At 37.3% G+C, this 24,759-nt stretch overlaps 1 long non-coding RNA gene across 1 annotated transcript in view; it reads left to right on the top strand.

Moving 5' to 3' along the window:
* Positions 1-2,660: 2,660 nt before the first annotated feature.
* The window catches only part of LOC122670581, a 37,091-nt gene continuing 14,992 nt past the window's right edge, over positions 2,661-24,759 (top strand). The window contains exon 1 of the long non-coding RNA XR_006334229.1: positions 2,661-2,794. This is a non-coding gene — a long non-coding RNA (uncharacterized LOC122670581). The remainder of the gene's footprint in view (positions 2,795-24,759) is intronic.

The following is a 24,759-nucleotide window of genomic DNA, read 5'->3' as shown; positions in this document are numbered from 1 at the left end:
TATATATATATATATATATATATATATATATATATATATATATTCTCATAAAAAGGCATCACCTTCTTAGCTTCCAAGATTTCTTTCCATAGAATGAACCAACTAAGTTGCAAATTAAACCCATCCCATCCCAATAATCTATACTAATCTGTATTAATAAATATATTAATTGTAATTTCAGGGTCCTAGCAACAGCACCAGCAACGGCCATGGGAGAAGAAGTTGGGTCTGCACCTCAGTTGGTTCACTTCCATGGGATATAATCATGGACGCAAAGAAGACGATCCAGTTTTATGGAGAGAATCGACTAATGGCGAAGCATCAATCGCTGGTTCCTTCCTTCTTTCCTTCCTTCCTTCCGAGCCGTGGTGGGTTAAGTTTGTTTTCCCCTACCTTTCCCCTAACAAGTAAGAACCTGGAATTTTAATTAAGAAGTAATTAAATATACTAAATACTTATATATACAGTTATAAAGAAACCATCAGTTCCTGTCTCGTCTTAATTCAAGGCTCCAAATTAAAACCGTTATTAGATTTTACTTGACGAGCAAGGGATCACGGACACCTCACACCTCTCTACCCAACTCTACCAGTTATCAGGGCCCACAACGTTAGGGGTACGTAATTAATGGGAAAATCAGGAACCATAACCACATAGTTGGTTAGTTATATAGTAGCATCAACCGCTTCTGATTTTCTGTTTTGATTCTTCTAACTTCACACCCTTAACCGCACCAACAAGAGAGGACGACGAGAGATAGATTCGTTCCAGTGTAGGTGTTTTGAAGGGTAAAATGGTCCAATCCGACCTAATAGAACCGATTTGTATTGATATCGGTACTGATTGATATACACCGATTCGTGATTAGAATCCTTGCTCTGGTGTCGTGGGATCTTTCTGAAGAAAAAAAAATTTGCCTGACTAATTAGTTAGCAGTAAGGGTGTCAAAGTTCTGCATGAATCGATTGCACCGACCAGAATGACTAATTCAACTTGGATTGAAATCCTTATTGGTTTGGTTGGGGGTTATGAAATTGATAGAAACCGAAAACCTAAAAATAATTAAATACATATAAAATTCTCATTGCTAAAGTTGGCCGAACTCGATAGTAACTCAATTACAAGTCAATAACGAAAAACTAATAAGAAATCAGATCAAATTCAAACTTTTTTTAACAATTTGATTTTGGTTGGCCGATTCAGCCAAATTGAAAATCGAACTTGGTTTTGGATTGGTCGATTTAGACTAACCAAATCGATCAATTGACACCCCTAGTCAGCAATGTGGCTGCTGACTTGTGGATATGCTTTGCAACATAGATTTTATAATTTAAAAGATGAGAAAAAGAACTTTGTATGGGAGTGTGGATAGGTATTGAAGTATCGGTATTGGATCGCCCGATGCGACCGATATTGCACAATTTTGAAGGTGATCGATACCAATACTTGATCGATACCACATCGGTGGAACCGTACGAACAATGGGTAAAATAGTCAAGAAAACCTATTTTTAAGGAAACCGAGGGATAAACTTGTCCGATACAGCCGATCCATGGTGATACCATATCGGTTTTGAAGATGACCAATACTCGATCGGATACCATGCACTAAAACCATGTCCAAGAGAGACAAATCAAAGAAACCTCCAAGAGAGAGAGAGAGAGGACTATATCAAAACCATTCACTACATTCACTAACAGGTCATAATTGGTGTGCAATAGCCCATTATTCCAGAGCAAGGCCTAAGATTGGTTTAATGCTAAGCCCACACAAATAGCTCAAATGGTTGAGAGAGAGAGGTGGAACACAGTGAACAGTGAGTGGTGTCTATCACATCACGTCATCCAAATTTTCAGATAATGAATGCATCCATTGTGAGGACTAGGAAGTAAAAGACTAACAAGGAAGAGAAGAGTGAGGAGAGAGGGGAGGGATGTGTTGTTCTTCTTAGCCATTGCAATTGTAAAGGGAAGGAAGAGGGGACCCATACCAATATTGCAGCACGTGGGCAATGGCAGATGGCAGACGAGTTGTCAAGCATCACAGGCTGTCTTCCCCTCCCCCATCACCCCAACAGCCTCCTCGTTCATGAACCCAACCTGTTCTCTCTTCAGTCTTCCCTTACCCATTCTGTTCTCCCTGTTAGACACCTGATAGACAACTCAACGGCAAACTGGTATTAGCATCTTGTTACAACCTCAAAAATCCAATAATAATAGGTGGAAAAAAAGATGAAGAGAAGACCACAGGCTAAATTAAGTTGTGCAAATTCCAGTAACATTTCATCAATCAAGACCAAGAATGCAATTTAGAGAAAAAAACATATGGCCTGTTTTTGTTATTTACATACAACAGCACCTTTCAATGTTGGATGGGGACTAGACTCAAGAAATCTAACTACATACACAAGATTGAAATAACAAGATAGATATTATCTTATCCCAATTCCATTGTGAGCTGAATTGCACATTGGAGTGTAGATTTTAACTAGTTTACCTAGCAAAAATCAAATAATATAGGTAGATCAAGGTCATTCATTACTAAGAAACAGAACTCTCCCAACTCCAAGGATTGCCTATTTCCCTGGATCCACGATGACTAATTGGCCTGCAAGAATGGATTGAGTCCATCATTTTGAAGCCAAAGGTGTTTTATCCACCAGACACTCATAAAAGAAAACTATCCTCTTTCTACCTTGACCATTCTTCCACCCATGATCTGTTTGGTAGTCATCTCCTTGAAACCTTGATGTCTTATATCTTATAATGTATCAACTAGCACCATCTCTCTTCCTGTGATTCTCATTCCATGTTCCCGGAATTCCACTGTTGCAGGGGCCAATTGACAGCCTTAGTTATGGGAAAAATATGTGTTTTTTTATAAGTCTGAGGTTGATATCAGTTTCTTATCAGGTTATTTCGGGTTGGTTTTGGTTTTCAGTTTGGTTTCAGGTTCGCAACACCAGAATCCAAAGCCAATACAATAAGGGTTGGTTTGATTCAGATTGATTTCACCTTTTCGGTTTGCCTTTTGACACCCTGAGCACACCAATGACAATATTGTGGGGGGAGGGGGAGAGAGAGAGAGAGAGAGAAGACGAAGAGAAGAACACAAACTGATTTAACTTGTGCAGATTCCAGTAACATTTCCTCAATCAAGACGAAGAATGCAATTTACAGAAGAAAAAAAATGGCTTGTTTTCATTGTTTATGACTTTATGTATACACCCACACCTTTCAATGTCGTACGGGGACTAGAGACCCAAGAAATCTGACTAGATACATTCACTAAGAAACAGAATTCTCCCTACTCCATAGATTTCCTGCTTCCCTGGATCCACGATGACTAATTGGCCCACATGAATACCTTGAAACGTTTCCCCAATTTGCATTAATCCTGCTGGATTTTGGATTCTCCCAGTTATTGGAATAGGCTATAGCTATCCGAAAAGCTATATTTACATGTAAACAGATAAAATATCCGATCCGTATCCGTTTAGCACTATCCGAATCCGTCCGATAGCTAATCGGATGCAGATGCGGATATAGCACTATCCGAGCCGAATCCGATCCGTTTACAGCCTTACGCATGATGCACTCTAATCATAAATTAAAATATAAAAAACAAGATGGAAATCATGAAGAAACAATTTGGCCGGATTAAAATCAAACAAAACATAATTAAGTATGATGAACAGAAGAAAATTGAACCCAAACATGGGACATTTTTAATTCTAACAAAGAAAGGAAAACTACATATATAGAAACATAAAATTAATTAGGAAGAGGCCGGATTCTTAATTAGAAAATCAAATTAAACAAATTAGGAATCAAATTTATAACAAGAATAGAGGTATAATGCCAATATATATACCCTATTGCCAAGACCAAAACTTGAAATAAACTAAAATCCCCAAATCGATATTAAATGTAAAAAAATAAAGGTAGCTAGAAATATAAACACACACACCTAATTGAAATTGAAGTAACAGTATTATCTGAAATAATTAAGAGCTTAATTAAGCAATAATAGTATTTTCACCTGTATGTTAAAAGTCTGATCCATATCATCATCATCATCATCATCATCATTCCATGCTTAATTAAGCACATTATCATAAAAAGGCATCACCTTCTTAGCTTTCAAGATTTCTTTCCATAGAATGAACCAACTAAGATTCAAATTAAACCCATCGCATCCCAAGAATCTGTACTAATCTATATTAATAATTTTAATTTCAAGATCCTAGTAGCAGCAACAGCCATGGGAGAAGAAGTTGGATCTCTGCACCTCAGTTGGTTCACTTCCATGGGATATAATCATGGAAACAAAGAAGACGATCCAGTTTTATGGAGAGGATCGAGTAACTAATTAATGGCGAAGCATCAATCGCTGATTCCTTCCTTCCGCCGTGCCGTGGTGGGTTAAGTTTGTTTTCCCCTATCTTTTCCCTAACAAGTAAGAACCAGGAATGAATTAAGAAATAATATATAAATATACCACAGAGTTATATTTAGTTAGTAATAAACGCTCAAATTAGAACCGTAATTAGATTTTAGGAAGTTGAGGAGCAAGGGATCACGGACACCTCAAACCTCTCTACCCAACTCTACCAGTTATCAGGGCCCACAATGCTAAGGGTGCGTACGTAATTCATGGGAAAATCAAGAACCATAACCCCCTCTAGTTAGTTAGTTATATAGTAGCATCAACCGCTTCTGATTTTCTGTTTTGATTCTAACTTCACCACACCCTTAACCCGCACCAACAAGACAGGACGACGAGAGATGGATTCGTTCAGTGTAGGTCTTTTGAGGGATAAAATGGTCCAATCCAACCTAATAGAATCCTTGCTCTGGTGTCATGGGATCTTTTCTAAAAAAAAATATTACCTAACTAATTAGTTAGCAGCAAGGGTGTCAAAGTTCTGCACAAATTGATTGAACTGACCAGAATGGCCGATTCACCTTAGACCGAAATCCTTATTGGTTTGATTGGGGATTATGAAATTGAAAGAAACCGAAAATAATCAGATAAGGAATCGAAAACCAAAAAATAATTAAATGCATAAAAAATTCTCATTGCCAAACTCGACCGAACCTGATAGTAACTCGATTACAAGTCAATAACGAAAAACTAATAAGAAAATCAGACCAAAATCGAAACTTTTTTAACGGTTTGATTTTGGTTGGCCGATTCAGCCAAACTGAAAACCAAACCTGGTTTTGGATTGATTGATTCAAACTGACCAAATCGATCGATTGACACCCCTAGTTAGCGATGTAGCTGCTGATTTGCGAATATTCTTTGCAACATAGATTTTATAATTTAAAACATGAGAAAAAGAACTTTGTATGAGAGTGTAGCCTACGCCAACACTCCCATGAATCTATCTCACTACTCCCCATACATGGTTTGAGGTATCGGTATTGGATTGCCCGATACGGCCGATATTGCACCATTTTGAAGGTGATCGATACCGATACTTGGTCGATACTATATCGGTGGAACGGTACGAACAATGGGTAAAATAGTCAAGAAAACCCATTTTTAAGGGAACCCAAGGGTAAACTTGTCCGATACGATCGATCCATAGCGATACCATATCGGTTTTGAAGAAGATCGATAGTCGATCGGATACCGTGCACTAAAACCATGCCCCCATATAATAAGACACCTCTCCACCTTGTTTTGAGGAGAGAGATAGACACATACGCCACACTCGACGCTAGAAAATTACTTCCCTTAAAACATATAGAGAGGTCAAGAGTAAAGACCGTAGAGAGAAAGGTTCAAGATTTTCAAGTGCCCTACCACGTTTAAGTCATTGGGCTGGCTGATAGTGGGGTTTTGTACTTAAAAGTGATACCAAAGAGGCCCTAAGTTTGTCAGTACATGGGGCTAATTTGTGACAATTTAATCGTTTTTATCCTCAAAATGGGTAAGGATAATTAAGTCTCATGATGATAGAATCCCACGATGTCATATTTCGTAAATTTCTACATTTTTTACACAGTTCAACAAAGATATCTATAGTAGATACTTTCACACCACTCAACAAAGACAATTGATTGTAGGGTTTACTATGGTTTAAGTTTGATTAATTTAAGTTTGGTTTATAATGGTTATACTTTATTTGGTTTGATTCAAATAGATGATTTTTAGTCTAAGAACGAAATCGAATCGAATAAAATTTCACTTTTCAAAACCCAAACCAAATCGAATTTTCCAAGTTCAATTTTAAATAGCTAGTTTCGACTGATTTTAGATTCCGATTCTAAATTGACCACCGATGAGTTTATATATATGATAGGTTCAATAAATTGATCTTCAAGATTTCAACGACATTCGATGCATAGAAGTTCAATTTCAGTAGGTCTCTTCGCCAACTACTAGTCTCATGGTCAATCAACTCAGAAACCAAATCAATAGGAGAAGAAGCAGGATGTGGAGAGGATACTTGGAATACCGAAGAACCATCTCGTATACACCAACACAAGCCAGATTTTAGGACTTTTTGTCCCTCCACAATACTTCTCCAACCTCAGTTAGCTGGTGTCCCACTGTAGTCAAGAGGAAAGAGCCACTTGGGTAGTAAATTGCTTGTAAAATACATGCCAACATGCTCTCGGGTTGTGTCCATAATTTTCAAGCCGTCTTAGATAAAAGTAGGGGGTGAATCAAGGCCACCAAAAATTTTCTTTCAATCTCTAACAGATACCGCACTGGTGATGTTTTCTTAATTACAATTCAAAATTGGTTGAGATAGTCTCGTAATTACCAATCACACACAAACATGTTCACCACACACCACAATGTGACTTGGTCTACCAGACAGTTTCCCCCCACTCTGCACAACACACACTTCTAATATATATTGAAAATAAGTGCGAGACACAACACCAAATATACGTGGTTCAGCCAGAGTGTCTACGTCCATGAACGAATACCCATATAAGGTTTCATAATCTCTCAATACATTACTAAAGTTTTTAGTTACAATAAGATTTTCCTAATTTATATGAATATTGTATGTATGATTAACTTTATAAAGAAAATAATACCATAAATTACATCCTAGTTTTGATGCTTTTGAATCATTCTCTTTGGACCAAATACTAGTTTTACAAATGTCACTCCTAGAACAGTAGAGAAGTGAATTCAGAAATGGGATAGAAGTAAGTCATTCTATTGAAATAAAATTTTGGAAAAAAGAATTTTGTCTGATCGTTAAGCCCCTACCTCAAGGGTACAAAATTATTATCCAACCCCCCCCCCCCCTCTTTAATATAAAAAGAAATGCATTGATAGGGATGACCTTTAGGTTTTAGCTTCTTTATTTGGGGGGGGGGGGGGGGGTGTTGGAGCGGGAGGTAGGGTAGTATTGGTAGAATGATCGACCTTGTTTCCACATCTCCAACTGAGACAAAAAAAAAAAAAAAAGAAGAAGAATTCTTATCGTCAATGATAAAAAATGTCATTCAGTCCCCCCCCCCCCCCCCTTCTTCACGCACCTTTTGTTCTTCGCAGAGTGAATAAACAATTGACGATTGAAACAAACAAAACATAAACATACATGATAGAACAAAAGAAAATTGAACCCAAACCTGAGACATTTTTAATTCTAAGAAATTAATTAAGAAAAACTATATAGAAATATGAAATTAAAGAATTAGAGGATTCTTAGAAAATCAAATTAAACAAATAGGAATTGAATCATAATAAAACCATACATAATAGTATAATTAATTGAAATTGAAGTAACACTACCAGAAATTAATAAGAACTTATTAAGCAATTAATAGTATTTTCGATCCCCTGTTAAAAGTCTGATCATCATCTTCTTCTTCATCATCATCATCATCATCATCAGTCCAGTAATTAAGCATATTATTCTCATAAAAAAGCATCACATTTTTAGTTTCCATGATTTCTCTCCATAAAATGAACCAAGTAAGATAGCAATTTCAGGGCCATAGCATTAGAAGCAGCAGCAGCAGCAGCCATGGGAGAGAGATCGAAGAAATTCTGCAACTCAGCAGCAGCAGCCATGGGAGTGGTCCACGCTGTATTTCGGTGGAGAATATTGCTCCCATCGAGAAAGGTGATTTGGAATCCTCAACAACAATTAATTCCCAGATAGTACGGTGAAAAAGGACAACCTGGTTTCGTTCAAGGAGTCATCTTCAACAGTTCAGTTCTAATTAATTGGATTAATCCTCTGCTATCACGTACGTAACCCCCGATCGATCGATCGATCGATGTAGAGGCCGGAATTGATGGAAATAAGTGTAGACATAATACCCCTTTTTGTAATCTTCATAAGGAGGTAATGGGGTTGGGTTCTGGTTCTAAATCCTACAACAGCTCCAGTTCAATATCAGAGTTCTAATGTTCATATATGTACAAATCTGGGTTAGGCAGAGAAATATTGTTGCTTCAACCCAAAAATTAATTAATGGCCATTCATGATTCATCATCTTTTCTTTTTGCCATGCATATATACATCACTCTCTCTGACCCAGACATATACATAGATGACAAATTCATTGGAACCCCAAATATTTTGATCCAGAGAGCTGCTATTGGATTTTGACACACAAACTCTCTCCTACACCTTCTGCTGAAGAACACAAAGAGGAGACAAGTCTAGCAGAAAGCTAGGTACCCCCTTCACCTTCTTTAGAAATCAAGAAATTAGCAGCAGCTAGCCGCATCACCATCTCTCTCTCTCTCTCCCTCCTACCTATAAATAATAATTAAGGTACAATTATATATATGATTTCCACTTGAGGAGCAAGGATTGGATCACAGCTCACACACAACCAACATATCATCACCAGATTCTTAGGAAACTTCTCCAAAAGCAGCAGATTTTATGGGTTACGGTTGTAAATAGACCAGATCATACTCAATTCGGTTAAATTTTAAACCAACAAACGGTTTTTCGTTCTGATTTTCTGTTTCCAGCCTAACTCCTATCGTTGTCCAGCTTGGATATGCTTCCCAATGCATTCCTCTTGTACTTTCTGCGCATGCCTCTTAATTTCCATCACAACCAAGTTAACTGCTAAACCATACCAGCTTTTGATCAATTGATTTTTGTTGTTATATTATATATGCATTTTACATGAAAAGTCAGAGAAATATTAGTAATATACCCTTATTGGCATTTTTAACCGAATTTTACAATAGGATCATAAACAGTGGAAAGAAATTGAGTTTTGAATGCAAAATTAAGTAACAAAGAGTTTCACAAACAAGAATCAAATAATAACATATTTTACAGCACGAAAAACATATTCTTCAAAGTTCCATAACGTAGTAACTAGTGATACAGAACAACAGATAAGAGTTTATCATAAATTAAACTGAAGGAAAATCAATAGTACCCAACAGAGTGACCCTTCCATTGATGAACAAAAACAAAACCATTTTGTAAGGATGGCTTATGCTGTTCCATAGCAAGACTCTCAAAAACAGAGTGACCCTTCCATTGATCAACAGAAACAAAACCATTTTGTAAGGATAGCTTATGCTGTTCCATAGCAAGACTCTCAAAGTGCATCTGTAGTTATGTTTTAGGATGACCAGATAGATTGGAATGGCCCATTGAACCATGTTGCTGCTTGTAATATAGAACCTTCAATAGATTAGATGTATTGATGAAATTGTGCGCGCCCGGAAAGGGGGTAAAAAGAGTTAACACTTTGCTAAAGAAACAACATAGAAAATGGTACATCCCTCCATAGAAAAATGTAGGAAATTTAAATTAGAAGCAAATAGTAATGGACGATTATAGAAAACTAAGACTTCATGTTCTACAAAACCAAAAAATTTTAACCTGTACTAGGTGCTAAAAGAGTAGTTTGTAAAATGCAACTACTCAAGGTTTACTTTTTGGATTAAATATTTAATCTCTCAGTATTTCTGTTTTATGCCACATGTAGTTAATAGAGGCCATTTGCATCTTACTCCTCCTCCCTCCCCCCCCCCCCCCCCTCAGCAACAAACAAAGATCCTAATTTCCAATGACATACACGAAGTAAATTATGTACTGTGAGAAACCAAAAGAGGGTGTACAGGTGTATCACAGGGTACTCAAACTCCCATTTCAAACTTTATTAAAATGAAAAATATTCAACTTCTCAATCATAGAGGTTCTTTTATTGTTAGGGGGGGGGGGGATTGGGGAAGAGAAAGATTTGAGCTGAGGACTTTATGTACATTACAACAGGTAATACTCATATTATGACAAGATATTTATTCTTAGGCAGAAGAAAAATTTATAGCAATAAATGCTATTCATTCAAATCTGGGCTCTGAGAAGCTTTGGAAGCAAGGCTGACCTATTTCTGGTTCAACATATCTTGTCTAGTTCTGATTATCAAATTCCATGAGAAAATTTCTAAAAATTCACATATCCCATCAATGGCACATTCAATGAAACTCGATTCAGACCTATTAGGATCCTAATCTGGTGTGATTAAACATGGCAGAGAACCTCACATAACCTGGTCTGTTAAAAAAAAAAATCAAAACCTAACTTGCATCCTAGATGAGGGAAGAGTTGAAAGCTCAAGGTATATGAAACATTAACTAACAAAAGCTGGGGTTTTTTTCAAATCCTCTTCAAGGCTCTCGATCAGCATTATTTTGGGACCTATTACTTCAATGCTCAACCAAATCACTCTCATTAGAGTACTAAGATCCCTAAAAAATAGCAAAGGCTTTTGACTGGTGAAGGGAATTATAACCTCTCTAGTTACAGTTTGCCAGGGACCCTGCGGCCTTCGTGTGCTCCTATTTATGGAATAGGAAGAGGGATGAGAGGAGATACTAAGCCTATATTACTGGTTCATTTCCCACTTGAACCTACCATCAGAAGACAATCATGATCACCACACCAACTTTCAAGCCCCAGATAGGAAGACTAGAGGGCACTAGAACAGAAGAGAATCCAGCTACCTCCAAAGTAAAGCAAAGTAACTCTCTAAAACAACTTACTATTATTGGGAAGGGGTTTGCTGCCAGGCTGTGTGACCCCTGTGCCAACACAGGGGGCCAATGGGAGTATGCACACGGGCATCCAAGGGGAGGGACGGGGTATTCATTTCACTGCCCCATGAGAGAGGGCACAAGGCTCTGACAGCAGTAAATTTACAGAAAACAGAAACTGGGCATAAAAAAAATTCACAAACACACTCACAGCTTCACAAGCCTTTTCTTAAGAAGAAACTAAGTTGGATAAAAAAGCTGATCAGATTCCAGGATCTAAAACTTTAGTTAGCTTAACCTAGCCATTCACGAAAATAGCAAAAACCAGAATAGTGTCAAGATACCAAATGGGCAAAGGACACAACAAAGATGGGTAAATAAGGAATATGAATAAAATACAGTAAAGGGCTATGCGATAGGATTACCACATGCATCAGGAATTAAAAGTAGCAAAGTTGATCCTTCCAGAGCTATGAAGGTAAGCTGGATGTGATAGATGAATGGGTGCTTGTTGTAGATGTGCATGGTAGAAGAATGCTATGGGACAGGAGTAACATGGTTATGGAGAAATGGCAAAGGTTGCAAATGTTGATATGTAAATAAGGCCTACATTACAGGATTTACGGATCGATGCCATTTAGAAAGAGTAGGATAAGAAATTTGAAGACACCTAAACAAATATAGCCACTCATCTAAAAGTCCAATAACACAGCAAAACAAAAGTAAATTTAGGAATAAAGTCCAAGAGCTGCATTGCTGATTATGGTATGAACATTTGAGTATCCATTGGCCAACCCATCTGCCAATTGTTTTTAAAATCTATGTGTTAAACATAAACAATTACAAGATATTTAAGGATATTAAACAATTAAATGAGGATGAGAAACAATAGTACTGATTCAAGCCATAGCATATATATATATATATCCACTCCAAAGTCAAGACACAAGAAGATAGGAATAGAAGAGGGGCTAAAAATTCCTAACTAAAAAGAGCGAGAGAGCAGAAATCTTACCTTGTGGTAGAGATCGAGAATGCATACCAAACACAGCCTTAGTGTACATCTAGAGAGGACTTTTGCCTAAAAACTACAACAAAAGTTTGCAAGTTCAGAAATTCTACAAGAAAGGGGTTTTCCCATATCATTAATTCATGTGATTGTGAACACCTTGACTGTAATTGTTCAAGCACTTGACAATCCCCATGTGTCTTTATATGTGCATAATGTTGAGCTGTATACATTCTTGGAATAAATTCTAGGTCTATATAACACACCCTAAAGCGAGAAAATAACGAAAAAAATCAGGTTTCAGAATGCGCTCTAGACTTATAACCTATTCTGAAAATGCATACTAAACTACAGCCAAAATGTTTTGTTTTGCCAGAAAGGTTAGATGTTGCAGTCATATGTATGACAAATCAAAGAAACCTCCAAGAGAGAGAGAGAGAGGACAATATCAAGACCATTCACTAGCAGGTCATAATTGGTTGCAATAGCCCATTATTCCAGAGCAAGCCCTAAGATGGGTTTAATGCTAAGCACTCACAAATAGCTCAAATGAGAGAGAGAGAGAGAGGTGGAACACAGTGACCAGTGAGTGGTGTCTACCACATCACATCATCCAAATTTTCAGATAATGAATGCATCCATTGTGAGGACTAGGAAGTAAAAGACTAACAAGGAAGAGAAGAGTGAGGAGAGAGGGGAGGAATGTGTTGTTCTTCTTAGCCATTGCAATTGTAAAGGGAAAGAAGAGGGGATCCATACACATATTGCAGCACGTGGGCAATGGCAGATGGCAGGCGAGTTGTCAACCATCACAGGCTGTCTTCATGAACCCAACCTGTTCTCTCTTCAGTCTTCCCTTACCCATTCTGTTCTCTCTATTAGACACCTGATAGACAACTCAACTGCAAACTGGTATTAGCCTCTTGTTACTACCTCAAAAATCCAATAACAATAGTGGAAAAAAAGATGAAGAGTAGACCACATAACATTTCATCAATCAAGACCAAGAATGCAATTTAGAGAAAAAACATATGGCTTCTTTTTGTTGTTTACATACACCCACGCCTTTCAATGTTGGATGGGGACTAGACTCAAGAAATCTGACTACATGCACAAGATTGAAATTATAAGATAGATATTATCTTATCCCAATTCCATTGTGAGCTGAATTGACGTTGGAGTGGATATTTTAACTCGTTTACATAGCAAAAATCAAATAATATAGGTAGATCAAGGTCATTCATTACTAAGAAACAGAACTCTCCCAACTCCAAGGATTGCCTGTTTCCCTGGATCCAGGATGACTAATTGGCCTGCAAGAATGGATTGAGTCCACCATTATGAAGCCAAAGGTGTTTTATCCACCAGGCACTCATAAAAGAAAACTATCCTTTTTCTACCTCGACCATTGTTCCATCCATGATCTGTTTGGTATTAATTTCCTTGAATCCTTGATGTCATATATCTTATGATGTATCAACTAGCACCACCTCGCTTCCTGTGATTCTCATTCCATGTCCCCTGACTTTCACCGCTGCAGGGATCTGGATTCTCCAAGAACCCAGGAACAATGGACTTCCACTGTTGCAGGGACCAATTGACAGCCTTAGTTATGGGAAAAATATGTGTTTTTTATAAGTTTCAGGTTGATATCAGTTTCTTATCAGTTTATTTCGGGTTGGTTTTGATTTTTGGTTTGGTTTCAGGTCAAATCACCTGAATCCGAAGCCAACACAATAAGGGTCGGTTTGATTCAGACCAATTTCACCATCTCGGTTTGCCTTTTCACGCCCTTAAAGTAGCATAGATGAGCACACCAATGACGATACTGTTGGGGGGGGGGGGGGAGAGAGAGAGAAGACAAAGAGAAGAACACAAACTGATTTAACTTGTGCATATTCCAGTAACATTTCCTCAATCAAGACCAAGAATGCAATTTACAGAAGAAAAAAAATGGCTTGTTTTCATTGTTTATGTATACATCCACACCTTTCAATGTCAGATGGGGACTAGAGACCCAAGAAATCTGACTACATACATACACTAAGAAACAGAATTCTCCCAACTCCACTAACATTTCCTCAATCAAGACTTTTCGTTGTTTACGTATACACCCACACCTTTCAATGTCGGACGGATACTAGAGACCCAAGAATTCTGACTACATACATATTACACTAAGAAACAGAATTCTCCCAACTCCACAGATTGCCTGCTTCCCTGGATCCACGATGACTAATTGGCCAGCATGAATACCTTGAAACGTTTCCCCAACTTGCATTTATCCTGCTGGGTTTTGGATTCTCCCAGTTATTGGTATTCTTCTTCTCCCACCTCCACAGATTGCCTGCTTCCCTGGATCCACAATGACTAATTGGCCCGCATGAATACCTGGAAACGTGTCCCCAGCTTGCATTAATCCTGCTGGATTTTGGATTCTCCGAGTTATTGGTATTCTTCTTCTCCCAACTCCACAGATTGCCTGCTTCCCTGGATCCATGATGACTAATTGGCCCGCATGAATACCTGGAAATGTTTCCCCAACTTGCATTAATCCCGTTGGGTTTTGGATTCTCCCAGTTATTGGTATTCTTCTTCTTCTTCTTCTTCAACAATGAGCTACCTCTGGTGTCTCCCCATGTGGTATTATTATCTAACAAATTCCTCCAAGCAGCACATTCACACTCCCAAGGATTGTCAGCAGTATTGTCCTCAATTCTGGCTAGATCTTCCTCTGCATCATCACCCCATCCGGAGCATGGAACTAGTTGATTTAAGAAGAAGACAGAATCACCAATAAGCACAGACTTCGCCTCTTTCTCATCGTCATCATCAGAATGTAGTAGTGCTCGATCTAAATCTGCTAGCAGGTCCTGATCAACAGTACAGTTCCAGTCTATTTCATCTATGTATGTGTCTGGATCAGGGAGATCCATATCGAACGGGAGGCCATTGATAGTTGCCCAAAACCGGTGTTTGGCATTGTTAAAGGCCTCTTGGCCAGCTGAATCATTCCATTGCATCACATTCGGGTATAGTGACAAAACCTTCTTCGCTTCCATGATTTTAAACCATGGAAGTGAACAAACTGAAGTGCAAAATTTCTTTTCCCAAGCTGCTACATTTGGCTGCCATGACCCTGAAGTTACAAGTGTAATGTTAGAAACCTCGAGCAATCCCACTTTGCCTGCTTGCTCAAAACATAAAAAGAGAATAACTCCATAACAACAACACCACAGTTTAAAGAGCAAAGACTCTTAAAAGAAAAAAAAAAAAAACAAGAAAAGAAAAGAAAAGAATTACTCTTTCTTTAGAAAACTTAAGAGGAAGAGAAAAAGAGTAAGGCAGAACCCCAACATGAAACAACGACAAGTAGAAATACACATGATCCTACGGACACAAGAAATTTGTAAACCCCAATAAATCTCCCGAAAAAATAAATTCCAAATTTTTCAACGAAGAAACCTAAACATAAAATACCCCAATATTTCAAAAACACAATCGTTATCTTCCCCTGTTAAAAACAATAACTCCACTACTATAAACCTCATTACCACTGAACCTCAGAATACACATCCAAAAATGGAAAATAAAATTATAAAATAAAAACCCAGAAAACACCCCACATATTTCTGCAACACAGAAAGCCATCTACAAGAACCCATTATTCAGTGAAGTAATTGAGCAATCAATCAAGCAATAAGTAAATGTACCAAAAGAAGATGGTTTTCTTTGGCTTCTTTCCTTATCTGGTTCATTTAGAAGGCTAGAAATCAATTGACCTTCAACAATCAAAGCTGGTCTCCTCGACAAGTGATCTCTATGGCTGAGAAGGCTCACCAGGAATACTCTTGAATCCCCACTAACAGACACTGAAAATGACGCTGTTTGGTTTTCCATTTTATCCAAGTGAAAACACGTTTTTGATTTTAAATTAAAACTTCTTAAATATATAGTGAAGCAATTATAACTACCAATGAGTTCCTTTTCCGACACCTGATACTTTGTGTTGAAATCATGGTTCGTAATGTTAGATCGGATCAGATCGGCCGATATTGATCTGATCAGATGAGTATTGTCTAATATCGATCTTGATCCGATATCAATCTACTTATACGGCCAAAGGTAAAAAAAAGCAATAAAATTTAATTTTTATTATAAAACAAGGGTAAATGCATCCAAATTGGCTTGACTCTAGACGATACTGAGAACGATCATGAGACCAATCTGATATTCGGATACCAAGGTTACGAACCATGGTCGAAATGGTTGAAATACCCCAATCTGTGGGATGTCTTTCTGTAGAATTGTAAATCTGATATTTTAAAACCGATTGGTTGCATTTTGAGGTGATCCGTATTAGAATCAAGTGAATCCGTAGAATGGCCATACCTTCTTAATACTTTAAATCCATAGAATTCACCTCAATAGGTTAATTCTAATTTGAAGTACCTAAATCCACACTTGGTGTAAACACCTTAATCCCAATTTGCTTTACCTTTATTGGGATGAATCTCGAATTCAAGAAGAACAAGGACAAAAATTGATTGAAATGTGTTTTTTTGTTCTTCATATGCACTCCAACAGACACGTCACCAATTTTTACAAAACACGTGACTTCGTAGGCGGACTGAAAACACTTCTTTTGCCGACTTAACATTACTATTTACTTTATTCTTTTTGACTTCTTATTGTCTTCTATGACTGGAAATTCCGCTTCTTTGCCGAGTCCCTTGACTCTTGAATCATGAATTCCCACCTGTTTACACTAACAATTTCTAAGAGGACACCGTTTGGTATTCCATTTTGTTTAAAAGAAAACAAACTTCTTAATTCCCTTTTGTGTCGAAATGGTTGAATCCATTGACGGACTCGTATAAGTTATAATTAACCAATGAAGAAGGCCAGGTCACACTGGGCCATAGACTTTCATTGATGGTCTCTTGGGTCTTTTGTGGAAACCTTGAATTTGTGAAACACGTCTAAGGATTTAAAAATCAGTTTGGCCGATCTGATCGGGATCGGGATCGGAATCGGAATCGGAATCAGCCTAGCCAAGGCCGATACTGATTCCAGTTGATTCTGGCCAATTCAGCTCAGGCCAATTCTATATAGAAACTAATGAATAGGATGTTTTTCGGGTGGGACCAATTCAGACCCTGATTCAGAGTGTTTAAACATCAGTCTCAGGATTAGGATCGTCTCTAGGGAGTCCAGCGCCCAGGGGGCACCCAGCAGTTGAGTTGTGCCGTACACATCTCGACGCATGCCTAGGGATGTATGCGACACAACCCAACGACTGACAGCAGTACCCTGGACGTGGTGGACTCCCTGGAGGCGAACTAAATTCCCAATTCTCATGGATTCACATACCGTGTAACTAATTATCTACGTAATAACAAGAAAGACTTTGACTTGACTTGACTTGACTTGATTTGAGTTGACTTGAAATGACTAATAAAATCTAGCGTTAATTTGGTGCAATATTCTTAGGAGAATATATAGCTACCTTAGCAATCACAACTCAAATTAAAATTGTATGGTTTCTCTGCATTTGCTTCCCAAAATTTGATTCTGATGGCATTGTATCATCAACAGCTTATTCTTCTAGTTCTCCTGTTGGCTGCTGGGAGTTCATTGAGTCTGCTAGCAAAATCAGTCACCCCCAATGGGAACAACAACAACAACAAGAAGGAGAGTCCTACAAATGATCGACTTGTTTTGCTCGAGTTTAAGAAACAAATAATGGATAATGATCCGCATGGATCAGTACTGAGTTCTTGGAATGATTCCATCCATTTTTTGCAATTGGGTAGGGATCACATGTGGCCATCGTCATCGACAACGGGTTATCGGCTTGAATTTAAATGGGAAGGGCTTGGGAGGTAACATATCTCCTTCCATAGGAAATCTCACTTTTCTGCATTTCCTCAAAGTAGCCAATAATAGCTTCCATGGCAAAATCCCTAGAGAGATTGGTAATCTGTTTCGACTACAGTACACTTCCTTTTATAACAACACTCTTGAAGGAGAACTTCCTACCAGGTTGGCCAACTGCACTCGTCTAAGAGAAATTCACTTATGCCGTAACAATCTTGTTGGGAAGATTCCGGTTGAACTATTTAGGTCTTTGTCAAAGTTGGAGATAATTTCTATTAATCAAAATGGCTTAATAGGAGAAATACCAGCTTCTATTGGGAACATTTCCTCCATCCGAGGTCTCTCTTTGGCTATAAATGAACTTGAGGGGAGCATTCCAGAATCCTTTGGTCGGCTCACAAACTTATACTTTCTAGGACTTTCTGAAAACAGGCTATCTGATATGTTCCCTATATCACTATATAATCTCTCATCTCTTGAAACTATTTCTCTTCCATACAACCAACTGCATGGGAGCCTTCCACCAGACATAGGCTTCACTCTTCCAAATCTCAAAGCACTAGCAATTGGACCAAACCTTTTCTCAGGGAGCATCCCGAATTCCATCTCCAATATTTCAACACTCGAAACAATTGATCTCTCTGCAAACAGTTTTAATGCATCAGTCCCTAACAACTTAGGAAATCTTCAAAACCTTCAACGCTTCAATATTGCTAGAAATCAATGTGGAGAAGGGACAGCTGATGATTTTGATTTTTTAAATTCTTTGGTCAATTGTACACATCTAAAGATTTTATCCCTGCAATGTAATGGTTTTACGGGTCTCCTTCCCAACTTTAACTTTATAGCCAATCTCTCAACAGAGCTCTCGGTACATCATTTGGGAGGGAATCAAATATGTGGATCCATACCTACTGGGATTGAGAATCTCGTCAATTTAACTGCATTGAACATGGATCAGAACTATCTCGAATGTAATATTCCATCTGGTATAGGCAAACTTCTGAAGCTTCAAAGATTGTACTTGAATGAAAACAAACTTTCAGGACAAATACCTTCCTCTATAGGCAATCTCACTCTTTTGTATGACCTCCACTTAGATGACAACAACTTGAATGCAAGCATTCCTTCCAGCATTGGGAATTGTCAATGGTTATAGTACCTAAACCTTCGTCACGTACAATAACCTCCAAGGCCCAATACCTAAGCAAATCTTTCTTATTTCCTCCTTATCAATATCTCTTGACTTAACTTCTAATTCTCTGGTCGGTTCCCTACCAATTGAAATTGGTAATTTGAAGAGCCTTTCTACAATAGATATCTCCAATAACAAACTATCTAGAAAAATTCCCTCCTCCATTGGTGACTGTAATAGTTTGGAATATCTTTATATGGGGGGTAATGTGTTTGAAGGAATCATTCCACAATCTTTGACTCTTTTGAAAGGGCTTCAAGATTTAGATATCTCACTCGACAACTAATCAGGGCAAATCCCAAAAGATCTAAAGAATCTTTCAGCGTTTCAAAGTTTGAATTTATCCTTCAATAATCTTGAGGGGGAGGTACCAACAAAAGGAATCTTTAGAAATGCAAGTGCCATTTAAGTGAATGGGAATGAAAAGCTTTGTGGGGGGGAATTATTGATTTACGACTGCCCACATGCAGAATTCATGGATCTACAAAACAAGAAAAGTCTTCTAAAGTAGTTTTGGTAATAATCAGCGTGGTTGTTGGTTTTCTTTTGATATCTTCATTTCTTATTCTTTGTTGGATAAAGAAGTCAAAAAGTAAACCTCCATCCACACCATTAATCGATGACCAGATCTTAAAGCTTTCTTACAAAGACCTCTCGAAAGCTACTGGAGGATTTTCTTCAGCTAATTTCATAGGTTCTGGTAGTTTTGGCTCTGTATACAAAGGGATTATTGACCAGGATGAAAAAGTTGTCGCAGTCAAGGTACTCAACCATCAAAATCCAAGAGCTTTATGGCTGAATGCAAAGCATTAAGAAACATTCGGCATCGAAATCTTGTCAAGATTTTAACTTGCTGTTCAAGTCTTGATTCAGAAGGCAAGGATTTCAAAGCCATTGTTTATGAGTTCATGCCTAATGGGAGTCTAGATGATTGGTTGCATCTGCCGATGGAGGTAAATAATCATTCATGGAGTTTAGGCCTTCTTCAAAGATTAAACATCGCAATTGACGTGGCTTTTGCGTTGGATTACCTTCATTACCATTGTTATGTGCCAATTGTTCATTGTGACTTGAAGCCAAGTAATGTTCTACTCGACAGTGATATGACTGCACATGTTAGTGATTTTGGTTTGGTGAGACTACTCATAGAATCTGACAACAATTCATCACAGGCTCAAGCTAGTATCATCGAGATAAAAGGATCTATTGGCTATGTTGCTCCAGGTAATAAATAAACTATTCAATTTTATTTTGAGTTATCAATATATTAAATTTTGATTATGTAGATCTAGATACCCTTTCCTAAGTTGTTGTCGCCGATTCTAATCAGAATTTATTGTATAGTATTAAACATGGCAAAATGATGATTTAGAAAAAGGCTAGATCTAAAGATCTTGTTTATTATGCTTAATATTTCAATCCTACTATATATTATTTAATATTTAGATTCCTGTTCTGGATAGTTGATTTAGTATATCAACACACTTTTCTATCTTAATTAGAGTGGATCGTGGTTTTCCCATATTCACTACAATTAGGAATTGATTATACTACGAATGCATTGGACCTGGTATCTAATAGGATCGGATTTAGATTGGAATATTCCTATTAACATAATGAAAAGATTCATGGTTCCCAAAGTGAAAAAATGACCATATAACTTGCTACTTTTGAATACTATATTCCCAATTTCCATATTGAGATTGTAATTTCTTATATTATTTGAAAAATACGTAAATCACTTATTGTTATACTAACATGACATGTTTCTAAATTTCAGAATATGGCATGGATGGAAGGGCAACTATACAAGGGGACGTATTCAGTTATGGGATCCTTTTATTAGAGAAGTTCATAGGAAAAAGGCCAACGGATCAGATGTTTTCTGAAGACTTGAACTTCCATAACTTTGCAAAGAAAGCTTTACCTGAGCATGTGATGCAAATTTTAGATCCAACACTCCTACCCAAGGAGGAACACAATGAAGAAAGTGACGAAGATGCTATCAATAGAACTGAAGGTCCTAGTCATAGGACAAATAAATTGCAAGCTTGCGTAACTTCAATAATTCAAATCGCACTCTAGTGTTCCATGGGATCGCCAAAAGAGCGTATGAACATGAAAGAGGTTGCGAAGGAACTACATTTAATTAAAGGAAATTTTCTTGAAACTCTATCAATACAGAGGAACTGTGCCTGATTAGAAGGTAATTCTAACTTTATTACTTTTGTAGTTTTTGTGTTGTCTTCGATGTTTAATGCTCATAAAAAAAAAACTGGTGAAAAGAAAGTTCTAGATCATGCTGCAGAGGTAAGCTGATAAAGAGTTATTCGATATCAATACGAATGGTCATATTGGGTCGAATCAGCTGGTTTTCGCCTTTAAATTTGATTAAAACAATTTTCTAAACAAATTTAACCCCCAATTAGAACTGTTCCACTGATATGATTCCTTGTTACTCATACATCAGCTCTCTAAAGTTGAAAACAAAATGTGATATGTTGCAATGGGTGTTATAACAAATGGAGAGCTAGGAATATTACAAAAGTTCTTACAAAAGCAGGTTTTCATCGATAGAATATTATAACAGCATGCCTAACATTGTCAGCCCATGGGACCCCTCTAACAAGATGATTTAAGTTGAGGTTATGCTTGGTATGCATTCTCGGAATAGATTTTGGGTCTAGAATTCATTATAAACACCAATTCTTCTCCATTTTCTCACGTCAAAATGCATTCTTGATCGAGAATCTTTTCTAAGAATGCAAAAACAAACACAACATGAACTTTAATGGGGGCTTTTGAAGGTTTTGACAAACTAAGGCATAAGAAGTTTGATCACAATAATTCACTTGAGCTGTTTTGTGGCTGTGCAGCGTGTGGATTTCAATATGTTGGTTCAAGATCAGTTATAAGAATGGAAATTCGGGCCTCTTCAATAAGGATTGCAACAAGACAAAAGCATGAAAATTGATGAACAAGTGGTGGAGTTTGATAAAAAGGAGAGGCTTTTATCATCTTTTCTATATATTTAACCTCATCACTTAGATGTTATAGAGTCTTTTATCATGTTTTCAATTTTGTTTTGTATGTATTCTCTAAACACGTAGCACAGGTAATTCACTTCCTAGCTACCTTATGTCATAGGTATAACATGTTTATTCCTAAGCTATTTGATGTGTTTTTTCTTAATATGAGTGTTTACATATATGAGCTCCTAATTTCTGTAGTATAAAAATCGTCATCTTCACATAAACATTGAGAGGAGTGGGGGCAATTAGAGCATGGATTTTTATTAGAGGATTTTTCTTTCCTCAAATGCCAATAAAATTAGGACCTCATATATCGTGTCGCCCGTGGACGATATGTAATGGTTTTGCTAGTCGTTGAACTCGATACCGTATCGATGACACGGTATAGACAAGGGGTACACAGTCAAAGATCCTTTTATAAGGAGAATCAGAGGCAAATTTGTCCGAAACAACCAATCCATGCCAATTACAATTGGTGGGTTTGACCAAGGATTTTAAACTCGGAGTCGTATCTATTGGTCTCTATCAATTCTGATCCAATCTAGATCAAAATCAGTCCCTAAAACCCTAGAATTGGCCCTCCAATTTGAAAACCCAATGATTCAATCCCAAAAACTCTAGAATCATTCATTCTAGAATGACTGCAATCAGGATCGGTGTAGACCAATTGGGTGTACATATTTTTGTGAAATTTAACAAAGGGTAAAGTACACGTACCCCCCTATAATACACCCAATATTTCTCGTACCCCAAATGCCAGATAGGTCCAATCTGTTAAATACCACCGTTAGAAACCAAAATTTTGACCATTTTACCATTTGCTCCATTTTCTTAAATCTGCAAAGACTTAATTACCCTCACTTATTTGTTGCCCTAAACTAATTGAAAATGATAATTTTACCTTTTATTTTATTTTTATAAATGAAAAGACCTAATTACCTTCACTTATGTATTACCCTAACCTAATTTGAAAAGACTGTTAGTTACTTTTTTACTCTTAAATCTAAAAACCCCAAAATCGATCCTCTTCCTCACACCACTCTCTTCCTCACATGACCTGCAATCCCACGCCCGTCCCCTCTTGTCCTGTTCTTCTTCGTCGTCTCCGGCCGGCCAGTGAGTGACTCTCCATCAAGTCAATAGATTCAATAACCCCTTGCTCACTTCTTCTTCTCCGTTTCATCTTCTAGGTCATCATCATCTACTCTTTAACAATAGCCAAGGGAGTCTACCAAAATAACAATACCCAAGGGAAAAAAAGAAATTTTCTTGCGCTGTAGTTTAGACATAAAAGGTGCTTTCTTTGAAACCAGAGATTCAGTCTTACAAGGTTGTCAGAGTTGTATCTTCAACCAATAAATTTCTGTTAAATTTAAACCATGGAAGACAAATACACAAAGTATGCTTCCACTGCTTTGTTTGAACGATTTTTCTGTTTTAGGGTTTTTGGTACAAAGTGATGGGAAGGTAACAAATGGTAAAACTTCTATGGATGGAAGAACATGAGCAGAATTGAACAACATAAGCTACTCTACGATTTTAAGCCACCGTAACAAAGGGTAAACGATCTTCTACTCAATGTCGTATCGGAGATAAATCAAATGTGAATGAAATAACCACTGAAAGAACAATTTAAATTGAGGAAGGAAGAAGAAACAGTCTCCATAGAGGTGGTTAGAGAAATGACTGCAAGAAGGAGAAGGGAAAGCAGGGTTTAAAAGTCTGGAATCGGAATTTTTGAAGAAGAATTCCAGTCCTGGTCGCTTGAAGGAAAGAAGGGTTGCAACGGCTTGTCCCTTGAAAGAAGAATTCCTCACATGGGTTTCTTGCTTTGGGCATAGGTAATTCGCCATTAATTTGTGTTTGAAGCTTCTTGATCAGAAGAAGTCGAAGATGATGATTTGGGGAAGATGAGGGCATTTTGGGGTTTTTAAGAACAAATATCTAGGGGTAAAATAGTCTTTTTAAATTAGATTAGGGTAATACATAAATGAGGGCAATTAGGTCTTTTCATTTATAAAAATAAAACAAAAGATAAAATGATCATTTTCAATTAGTTTAGGGTAACAAATAAGTGAGAGTAATTAAGTTTTTTCAGATCTAAGAAAATGGAGCAAAGGGTAAAATGGTCAAAATCTTAGCATCTAACGGTGGTATTTAACGGATTGGACATATTTGGCATTTGGGGTGTAAAACAGGGGCGGTATGTGGAATATTGAAGGGTGATACATGGAATATTGAGCCGCTTAGGGGATACGAGAAATATTGGATGCATTATAAGGGGTACGTATACTTTACCTTTTAAAATATGATTTTGTTATATGTTTTTTCTGCCGAGTGTAATTAATTAGGCATTATTTTGATAGCCATTAGCAAATTAGAGGAAATTATTTTACGATAATTGAAAATTTTGAAATACATAAATGCCATCTTTATGTTGGATTGTATACTTTTTGCATTCGGTAATATCATGTTTGTTCTTTTCCAATTTTGCCCTTTTGTGACATTTTAATCATATCATGATCGTAATTCCCAAAAAAAAATACAGTAAAAATCCCAAAAATCATATAAATTATTTTTGATATATTCAATCATATTTCCTCAATTACCGCTTCTCCCTGACGCAACAGAGTCGATCATATTCT

This window comes from Telopea speciosissima, chromosome 8 (assembly GCF_018873765.1).
Source record: "Telopea speciosissima isolate NSW1024214 ecotype Mountain lineage chromosome 8, Tspe_v1, whole genome shotgun sequence".
NCBI lineage: Eukaryota > Viridiplantae > Streptophyta > Magnoliopsida > Proteales > Proteaceae > Telopea > Telopea speciosissima.
Note: the sequence above shows the minus strand (reverse complement) of the source record. Positions and strands in the feature narration are given on the sequence as shown.